We start from the raw sequence: 11,447 nt of genomic DNA on the forward strand, positions 1-11,447 counted from the left end.
TATGATCTCCCTGATATGAGGAAGTGGTGATGCAACATGGGGACTTAAGTGTGTAGGAGAAGTATCAATGAAACAAGATTTAATTGCGAGGGAGACAAACCACAAGTGACTCTTAATCTCACAAAACAAACTGAGGGTCGCTGGGGGGAGGGGGGTTGGGAGAAGGGGGGTGGGGTTATGGACATTGGGGAGGTTATGTGCTTTGGTGAGTGCTGTGAAGTGTGCAAACCTGGCGATTCACAGACCTGTACCCCTGGGGATAAAAATATATGTTTATATAAAATAAAAAAATAAAATAAAAAGAATGATTTAGTGTCCTTCTGTATCACTGACTACGGTATTTAGTTTAAAATCCAATTTATCTGATATGAGAATCGCTATCCTGACCTTCTTTTGAAGCCCATTGGCATGAAAGATGCTTCTCCATCCCTACACTTTCAGTCTGGCTATATCTTTAGGTTAAAAATGGGTTTCTTGTAGACAACATATGGATGGGTCCTGTCGTTTTATCCAATCTGCAACCTTGTGCCGTTTTATGGGCACATTTAGGCCCTTCACATTGAGGGTGAGTATTGATAGATACGTTTTTATTGACAACATTATACTGTTGAAGTCTTTCTTTCTGTAGATTGTCTCTATATTTCTGTTCAATGCAATTCTTAGGATTTTTCCTCTTTTATAGGACCCCCCTTAATATTTCCTGTATTGTCAACTTGGTGGTTGCATAGTCTTAAGCCTTGCCAGTCTTGGAAACTCTTTATCTCTCCATCCATTTTGAATGTCAGCCATGCTGGATAAAGTATTTTTGGCTGCATGTTCTTCTCATTTAGTGCCCTGAATATATCTTGCCAGCCCTTTCTGGCTTGCCAGGTCTCTGTGGGCAGGTCTGATATTATTCTGATGGGCTTTCCTCTGTACGTAAGGAGCCTCTTTGTCCTAGTGGCTTTCAAGAGATTATACTTACAATTATGATTCCTCAATTTGGCTATCAGCTGTCATGATTTTTTTATTTGGAATGTGTAATCTTGAGTGGAGACCATTCAGCCACTAGTAAATGAACGTTGGTTCCATTCGCGAGATTGGGAAAATTTTATGGAAGAACTTGTTCTACTATATATTCTATACTTCTTCCTTTCTCCTCTCCTTCAGGGATTCCAATAATTCTGATGATGGAACATTTCATAACATCATTTATATCCCTGATTCTGTTTTCGTGGTTTCTAAGCTGTTTGTTCCAGGCTTCCTCCTGATCCTTTTTCTCTATCTGTTTGTCCTCCAGATCACTAATTCTATCTTCTATCTCAGTTTCCCTAGCTTTGAGAGAATTTAGATTAGATTGGAACTCACTGAGAGATTTGTGAAGGTCATCCCTGGTAGTTTTCAGCTCAACCCTAACATTGTGAACACCCTGTCTGGTCGCTTTCAGTTTGGCCCTAATCAATTCTGTTTGGTCATCCGTGGCTTTCTCCAACCTAGCTATTGCCTGGATAATTGTTAGTCTGAATTCTCTTTCCGACATATTGTCTATGTTTATAGCCGTTAGCTGTGCTACTGAAGGTCCATCCTCTGTATTTTTCTTCTGTTGGGCATTTCTCCTCCTAGTCATTTTGGTGAGAGATGAATGAACAATTGTAGCTGGATGTATAGACCATGGTACCGTCAAGGTGCACTCTGGAACACTTCTCAGCAATCAGGATTCCGACCCATATGAGAGACAAAAGAAAAGAAAAAGAAAAAAAAGAGAGAGAGAGACAAGAAAGAAAAGGAAGATGAAAGAGAAGGTTCATCCCAAATGGGCCCCAAGGTAAGATTTATGAAGTATACATACAAAGACGGAAAAACACAAAGACTGATAAAAGTATATGACAAGAGGAAAAAAATATATATTTTTTCAAATAAAGGAAGAACCTCGTCAAAAAGAACCCCAAGTATAAGGTTTGTATACTATCAGAACAAACACAATAACACAGAAACAATGGTGGAAGAAAAAGATGGGAGAGTGGTTATAAATTCTCAGTGTAGATGAGGAAGGTTGTTTCGATTCTTCCTGGATGTATCTTTATATCTTTGTTAAATGACTCAACTTCCCTAAGATAAAGGGGGATTAAAAATTGGTTTTCCTATAGGGGTGGTATTGATTGGGGAAAGGGGATTACTTTGAAGTTTAACTCTATATGAATATTAGAAAATAAAAATAAAAAGGAATAAACTAGACTAAACTAAACTAAAATTAAAAAAAATAATAAAAAAATAGAAATCCAAAAGAAAGCACAGGTGTATGTATCAAAAAGTTCAGGTTAGAAGGTAATTATGAAATTTGATGTACTGGACATCTCACTGTGAGGGTAAATCGGTTTAAAATTTATCTATTAAAAAAAAAAACAGAATAGTGGAAACGAGTTAAAAATAAAAGTTGTCGTATGAAGTAGTGGTGGTTGTTCTCTTGTAGTCTTTTTTTTTTTTCCTTTCTTGGTTTGTTTCCTGGGGGAGTGGCCTGCCACATGGGTTTTTAGTCAATGAGGTTCCCTGAGTTAAGTCCCCCGCCCCCCTCAAGGGGATGGGCTCTGAGGAAACTGTTTTTTTTTCAGGCTTTTGTTCTCTGGCGGTTTTTATGTTTGTTCACTTTTTTTTTTCTTCTCTCACCTTGACCACTTTTGATGTTTTTTGTAGTTTTAGAGGACAACAAACTGCATCCTGGCCTCCCTCTCAGAGAGAAGCCTCAGTCTGGCTGCAGAGCCCAAATAAGTTCCCCTTTGGCAGCTGGCAGAGCAGGTTCCAAGTCGCGGTCCCTGGGGACGCAGGATCTTTTGTTTGTACCCAAAACCCCAGCAGCGGCAGCTGTCTGGGCAGCTCAAGACTGCCGGAGAGGTTCCAAGCAGCAATTGCACACTGAGCTCTTCCAGCTGACCCGGACTGGGAGTGTTTGGTCTTTCTGTGTCTAAGAATGCCTGGCTTGCATGCACCTCTTTCAGGGGAGGCTGTGGGTTGAGCATGCTTTTCAGGCTCTGAGAAAGGGGCACAGGTCCGAAAGCACCAGGCTGGGCCTTCGCGCACCTCTTTCAGGGGAGAATTTGGGGCACGCATCTTAGGCTCTGAAACAATGGCACGGGTCAAAGAATGCCGGCCGGTCCTTTGTGTACCTCTTTTAGGGGAGAATGAGGAGCACACGCATCTCAGGCTGTATAGCAGGGCATGCGCGTTCTGTTCTGTCCTCTGGTGAGGCACCCAGCCTCTCACAGGAGCCGGACCCCAAGTGTTCTTGGGCGTGCTGGTGGCTTAGAGACCAAGACCTGGTTTATTTGCCACACTCTCTCTGGCTCAGCGCCAGGGGAGGCTGCCCTGGGACCGGGGACTTAAGCCCCTATCCCTAGCATCCCCGATTCCCACAATTTCCCCCCCTCGATCCTTTGCTCTTTTGGAGTGCTTTCAACCAGTTTCCAAGTTAATGCTGGTCCCCAGACACAGGACACTCTCGCTCGTATTAGGGGTATTACTTTCCAACCGGTCGCCTCTGCTGTCTCCCTCCCCCTTTTGTTTATCTTCCGATATCAGTTCGCTGTTCCCACTCAACTTTACCTGCCCACTGACCTCTTCTGCCTCTGTAGAGATCCAGACATGTATAATTCTGATCTCAGGCTGATTTCATGGGTTATTGGAGTTCTTTGGTTGGTAATCAACTCACTTTAGGGTACAGGTTTAAAAAGCGCCTCCTCCTACTTCCACGCCATCTTGTCCCCTCCACCCCATGCTGTGTTTTTGACCATGATGTTTCTGATTAAAGTCAGGGGATGTTTGGTGTATGAAATGATAGCAATCTATAAACTTTGATATTCTGATTCAACTGGAACATTTAACTTTGTCTTCTGAAGTACACAGCAGGAGTGATATCTGAGGAAATTTTTCAGTAAAAAACTACACTTTTAAAAATATATATTACCTTATACATCTTTGTAAAAATATTATTAATCATGTTTCCTGGGGTCAAAAGTACTTAGTGTCAGACATTGTTATTTCTTTGCTTCCCATATTATAATATGCATAGATACTGTATTTCATTTTACTTCTATTATAAACATTTTTGTATTTGCAATTGAAAATATTATGTATTGGAGTTTAGAGTGGTTATCTCTAGCAAACAGAAAGCTATTTCCATAGCTATAATCATGCTTAATGGTTCATAAATGTCTGCATAATAATGTCCTTGTTTACTTATTCTCCTTGTTTATTTTCATTTTTACCAGTTATTCTTTAAATCCCCTTGTATAATGTAAATTACTTATTCTATATCCCTAAACTGAAGTGTTGAATTTACATTAGATTATCTTGCTGCATATACTATTACTCCTTTTCAGACACTATAAAATATATATATGTGCTGCCGAAGCGAGCACCAGACACTATAAAATATAAAATGGCCTAGTTTTCACCTGATCCTAATATTGCAATTAAAAGAAGGACGTAGATGCATATTTTTATTTGCATTATTTTGATCACAGAAAGTAAATATATTGTTAAAATTAAGTAAAAATGTTATATAAAAAGAAGGGACATTGATTTACAAAGCACTCTCAAAAAAGCTATCTTTCACACCATTTTTAAAACAAATACTACAAATTCAGTAACAACCTTGTAATTGAAACTTTGTTTATTTCCTATTGGTTCTGCAGAAGGGATCTAGAAAATAATTCTTTCTTGAAACTGAAACTGGGGTTTTGATTGATTTCTCAGTTGGGGATAGGATTTTTGGTTCTCAAGACTAGAAGAGAAGATAGATCCTAGTACAGACTTAGTAGGTTATTATCATTTGATTAAGGAACCAGATATGGAAGGAATCAATAACAGAAACTTATGTAAAACTAACATCTTATGTGAGGTTGATTTTGATCCCTGACAGCTCAAGCATATGATTGAACACACTACTAGACAATACAGAGACACTTAATTTGAATCAGTAAACAAGTCTCAGAATCCAAATTTCTGTCACAAAACTCTTCTCCGATTTCCAGGGTATGCCTATTAGATTTTTTTCTAGCCTAAGTCTAGAATCCTTGGGTCAGGGCATGTAACCTAAGCCAGCTCAAGCAGGGGGAAATGCCATGATGTATATGTACACACACACACACACACACACACACACACATATGTATATAAATACATATATGTATTACAATGGTAAACACATTTTTTAGACAAAAAACATATATGTATATATGTATATATATTTTTTTTGTCTAAAAAATGTGTCTAGCGTTGTAAAGCCTAGGATTATAGTAGCCATTCCACTACCATGACATAAAACAGCCTGAGGACAGGGTAAGAACACTAAAGAAGGCAGAGCTGAGAGAAATGCTGATCAAATCACACCTGAAGCTTATGCTACTTTAAGCTTTTAGTTATGTGAACCGACAAATCCCCTTACTTGTTTAAAGACTGTGAATTATGTTTTCTATTTAAATTTTTTTTTAATTATGTTTTTTATTGCTTACAACACAAAGAGTCCTAACAGCTTCAGAAGATGTAAATCTCATGAAGTAGTGAACGATTATTTTCCTGGTGATTGGGTATAGTAAGAACTGAAGCTAAAACTTTCTTAAAGAAGTATTCTGGGGTCATTTGCAGATTATCAAAGCATCATCACAATTACCATAAATTATTGGGGGAATAAATTAGGAGAAGGAAGAGCCAAGCAGTAGAAAGTCTTTTAAATCATGAAACCAGATTTTAAAGTGAGAATCCTACTCTTTCCTTCATTAGAGAGTATTACCCTTTTTGTCACCCTCTATCAGTAGTCGTCACAGCTACTGCTACATCCTCTTGGTGTAGGTTGCTTTCAGTTCTATCTTTTTATGAAATTAAAAGCAAAAAATTGTTATAAATATTTTTATCAAATAACTTTAAGCACTTAAAATGGCATATAAGCAGCTGAGTATGTGAGTTTTGAGCAAGGGTCTTCAAACTCATAAGAGTCATTGAGCTTTTAAAATCCCAGACCTCACACCCAGATGAATCGAATGCCAGTAGTCATTTCATTTGGAAATGACTTGGAAAAACTGACTTAAGGAAAGTCATTTACTATTTCATATATAATTTTCTGGATTTAAGTTCCCTAAACCAGAAAATTTTGATGTTAATGATGTAGTATTTGAAATTAAGTAATTATCTGAAATGTCATTTATATTCTTATTTAAATTATTTGTGCATCTGATTGTATTAAGTCTTGATTTATCAGCATGGATTATACTACTATAAATTGACATTTTAAAGTATTATTATGTATCAAAAAAGGAAGGGGTTTGGCTTAAACATAGACACAAATTCTAAATCTGATTTTTTTAAACATTAATTTAACTTGATTTTCCCTCATTATTTTCATTTATACAGTGTGAATCGTTATGTCTTCTTCAACGGATTTTTGTAAGAAATAACTAAGATAATGAGGATGTACAAAACACACGCCAGAATTTTGTCCAAAATAGAAGCTAGTAATTTGTAATTATTAATTGAATTCCCTATTTAATTCTTATATGTATAATTTAAAAAAATAGAGTCTAGTATTTGTTTGCTTTAGGATAGTTACGGAAAATTACCAGTTTGGAAAGCCTACCATGGTAAGGTAATAACAGACCAATTGGTTTACGTCTTTGATCCCCAGCTAGACTATTGATGAAAGGAAAGCTAAAGTCCCAGGGCTTTAAGCCTCCTGAGAGTCTTTAAAATCTACTGCCTGGTATGACTTTAAAATCTATTTTAAGAGTCTTTAAAAATCTATTGCCTGGTGTGACTTATTTATTTTGAGAAACAGAAATTATGTGAAAAAGAAAATAAGGAAAAAGTCATAGTTGTGCATTATGCATATGTTGTTGGCAAGACATAACATTATTCACACTTAATGAAGTAATAGGACCATAAACATGACAATGGTTAATTAAATAACAATGCAAGTATCAATAGAATAAACACTTAAGGATTAAAAATAAAGTTATACAGTTAAATTTATACTAGTCTGTTTATAGTATGCTGTATCATTCACAATATAATTATACCCTAGAGAACCTTGATTACAAAATTAAGTGATTAAATAGATGTGTGATGCTAGACAAAAGAAGTACTATGCTGCTCAACTTTTCACTTCCAACCTGATCATTTGAAAACAACTTTAATGAAAACTAAAGAATGTTATGCTCAGTGTGGTGCTCCTGAATTATTTTAACTTTTTCAAATGTCTTGATTATTTGTTCAACATTCTTTTTTTTTCTTTTGTAATTTATTTTTTATTTATTTTCAGCATAACAGTATTCATTATTTTTGCACCACACCCAGTGCTCCATGCAATCCATGCCCTCTATAATACCCACCACCTGGTACCCCGACCTCCCACCCCCTGCCCCTTCAAAACCCTAAGATTGTTTTTCAGAGTCCATAGTCTCTCATGGTTCATCTCCCTTTCCAATTTCCCCAACTCCCTTCTCCTCTCTATCTCCCCATGTTCTCCATGCTATTTGTTATGATCCACAAATCATTGAAACCATATGATAATTGACTCTCTCTGCTTGTTCAACATTCTTTTTTTTTTTAATTTTTATTTATTTATTTGACAGAGAGAGATCACAAGTAGGCAGAGAGACAGACAGAGAGAGAGAGAGGAGGAAGCAGGCTCCCTGCTGAGCAGAGAGCCCGATGCGGGACTCGATCCCAGGACCCTGAGATCATGACCTGAGCCAAAGGCAGCAGCCTAACCCACTGAGCCACCCAGACACCCCTTGTTCAACATTCTTGAAGCATCCTGAAGGTTTATGAGTTTCCTCAGCATAGGAAAATATAGCACTTGGGACTCAAGAGGACTATGCTGGGGTAGTGATTCTCATATCAGATAAACTAGATTTTTAACTAAAGACTACAGTCAGAGAAAAAGAAGTAAAATACATTATTCTTAAAGGTTCTATCCACCAAGAAGATCTAACAATTGTTTAAATATTTTTACCCCCAATACAGGAGGAGTCAACTAACTAAGACAACTGTTAATCAAGATAAAGAGTCACATTGCTATAGAATACATTAATACTAGGGGATCTTAACACATCACTCTCAGTAATAGACAGATCATCCAAGCAGAAAATCAATAAAGAAACAAGAGCTTTGAATGACACATTGGACCAGATGGATCTCATAGATATATACAGAAAATTTCACTCTAAAACAACAGAATACACATTCTTCTCAAGCACACATGGAACTTTCTTGAGAATAGACCACATGTTGGGTCACAAATCTGGGCTCAATCAATACCAAAAGATTTAAATTATTCATATATTGCATATTCTCAGACCACAATGTTTTGAAACTGGAACTCAACCACAAGAAAAAAATTGGAAGGAATTCAAGCACTTGGAAGCTAAATACCACCCTGCTTAAGAATGTTTGGATCAACCATGAAATCAAGGAAGAACTTAAATAATTCATGGAAACCAAAGAGAAAGAAGACACTTCAGTCCCAACCTATGGTATATGGCAAAGGTGATTTTTTTTTTTTTTTTTGGCAAAGGTGGTCTTAAGGGGGAAATACATAGCCCTCCAAGCCTCCCTCAAAAAAATTGAAAAAAAAAAAAAAACAAAAACATCCAGAATACACAAGCTCTCTTTACACCTTAAAGAACTGGAGAATTAACAGTAAATTAAGCCAGGCCCACAAACAAAAAGGGAAATAATCACAATTAGAGCAGAGATCAATGAGATAGAAACTAGAGATACAGTAGAACATATAAATGAAACTAGAAGCTGGTTTTTTGAAAGAATCAATAAGATCAATAAACCACAGGCCAAACTAATCTAAAAGAAAAGAGAGAGAACCCAAATTAATGAAATTATGGATGAAAAGAAAGAGATCATGACTAACACCAAGGAAATTGGAACAATTGATAACAAATTATCAAAAGTTATATGCCAAAAAATCAAGCAACCTAGATAAAATGGATGCATTCCTTGAAACCTATAAACTTCCAAAACTGAATCAGGAAGAAACTGACAACCTGAATAGACCAATATCTATTAATGAGATTGAAGCAGTGGTCAAAAACCTCTGAACCTCCTGATGGATTCCCTGGGGAATTCTACCAAACATTCAAGGAAGAAATAATACAAATTCTCCTAAAACTGTTTCAAAAAATAGAAACAGAAGAAAAACTCCCAGACTCTTTCTATGAAGTCAGCATTACCTTGATTCCCAAACCAGGCAAAGACCCTACCAAAAAGAAGACTTTCAGACCAATATCCCTGATGAACATGGATGCTAAGATTCTCAAAAAGATCATAGCTAATAGGATCAAACAGTACATTAAAAAGATTATCCACCATGACCAGGTGGGATTTATCCATGGGACGAAAGCATGATTCAACATTTGCAAATCAATCAATGTGATAGAACAAATCAGTAAGAGAAGAGAGAAGAACCACATGGTCCTCTCAATTGATGCAGAAAAAGCATTTGACAAGATACAGCATCTGTTTCTGATTAAAATGATTGAAAGTATACGGATAGAAAGAACATTCCTCAATTTCCTAAAATCTGTCTATGAAAACCTCACAGCAAATGTCGTTCTCAATGGGGAAAAACTGAAATTCTTCCCATTGAGATCAGGAGCACGACAGGGATGCCCATTCTTGCCATTGTTGTTCAACATAGTACTAGAAGCCCTAGCAACAGCAATCAGACAACAATAAGAAGTAAAATGTATTCAAATTGGCAAAGAAAAAGTCAAACTCTCTCTCTTCACAGATGACATGATACTTTATATGGAAAACCCAAAAGCCTCCATCCCAAACTACTAGAACTCATATAACAATTCAGTAATGTGGCAGGATACAAAATCAATGTACAGAAATCTGTTGCTTTCTTGTACACTAACAACGAAAATATAGAAAGGGAAATTAGAGAATGGATTCCATTTACTATAGCACTAAGAATCATAAGATACCTGGGAATAAACCTAACCAAAGATGTAAAGGATCTATACTCAAGTAACTACAGAACACTCATGAAAGAAATTGAACAAAACACAAAAAGATGGGAAAGAATTCCATGCTCATGGATCAGAAGAATAAACATTGATAAAATGTCTATGCTGCCTAGAGCCATCTATACTTTCAATGCTATCCTGATCAAGATTCCACTGGCACTTTTCAAAGTGGTGGAATAAACAATCCTAAAATTTGTATGGAACCAGAAAAGACCCCAAATTGCTAAGGAAATGTTGTAAAAGAGAAAAACTGGGACATCATGTTGCCTGATTTCAAGCTTTACTACAAAGCTGTGATCAGCAAGACAGCATGGTACTGACATAAAAACAGACACATAGAACAGTGGAACAGAGTAGAGAGCCCAGATATGGTCCCTCAACTCTATGGCCAAATAATATTTAACAAAGCAGGAAAAAATATCCAGTGGAAAAAAGACAATTTCTTCAATAAATGGTGCTGGGAAAATTGGACAACTAGTGTAGAAGAATGAAACTCAACCATTCTCTTACACCATACACCAAGACATACCCAAAATGGATAAAAGACCTCAATGTGAGCCAGGAACCTATCAAAGTCCTAGAGGAGAACATAGGGAATAACCTCTTTGACATTGGCCACTGCAACTTTTTTCAATACATGTCTCCAAAGGCAAAGAAAACAAAAGAGAAAATGAACTTTTGGGACTTCATCAAGATCAAAGCTTCTGCACAGCAAAAAAAAAAAATAATAAAAATAAATAAAAATAAAAAAAAATAGTCAACAAAGCAAAGAGGCCAACCACTGAATGGGAGAAGATATTCACAAATGACACTACAGACAAAGGGCTGATATCCAAGATCTATAAAATACAACTCAAACTCAACACACACAAAACAGATTATCACGTCAAAAAATGGACGGAAAACAAGAACACACACTTCTCCAAAGAAGACATACAAATGGCTAACAGACAAATGAAAAAAATGTTCATCCTCATTAGCCATTAGGGAGATTCAAATCGAAACCACATTGAGATACCACCTTACACCAGTCAGAATGGACAAAATGGACAAAATGGACAAAATCAACAAGAGAATAAGTAACAAGTAATGCAGAGGATGTGGGGAAAAGGAACCCTATTACACTTTGGGTGGGAATGCAAGTGGTGCAGCCACTTTGGAAAACAGTGTGGAGATTCCTTAAGAAATTAAAAGCAGAGCTACCTTATGACCCTGCAATTGCACTACTGGGCATTTACCCCAGAGATACAAATGTAGTGAAATGAAGTACCCCAATGTTCATGGCAGCAGTGGCCACAATAGCCAAACAGTGGAAAGAACCAAGATGCCCTTCAACAGACAAATGGATAAAGAAAATATGGTCAATATATTCAATGGACTATTATGTCTCCATCAGAGAAGATGAACCCCCAACTTTTGTATCAACATGGATAG

This window comes from Mustela nigripes, chromosome X (assembly GCF_022355385.1).
Source record: "Mustela nigripes isolate SB6536 chromosome X, MUSNIG.SB6536, whole genome shotgun sequence".
In the NCBI taxonomy this organism is placed as follows: domain Eukaryota; kingdom Metazoa; phylum Chordata; class Mammalia; order Carnivora; family Mustelidae; genus Mustela; species Mustela nigripes.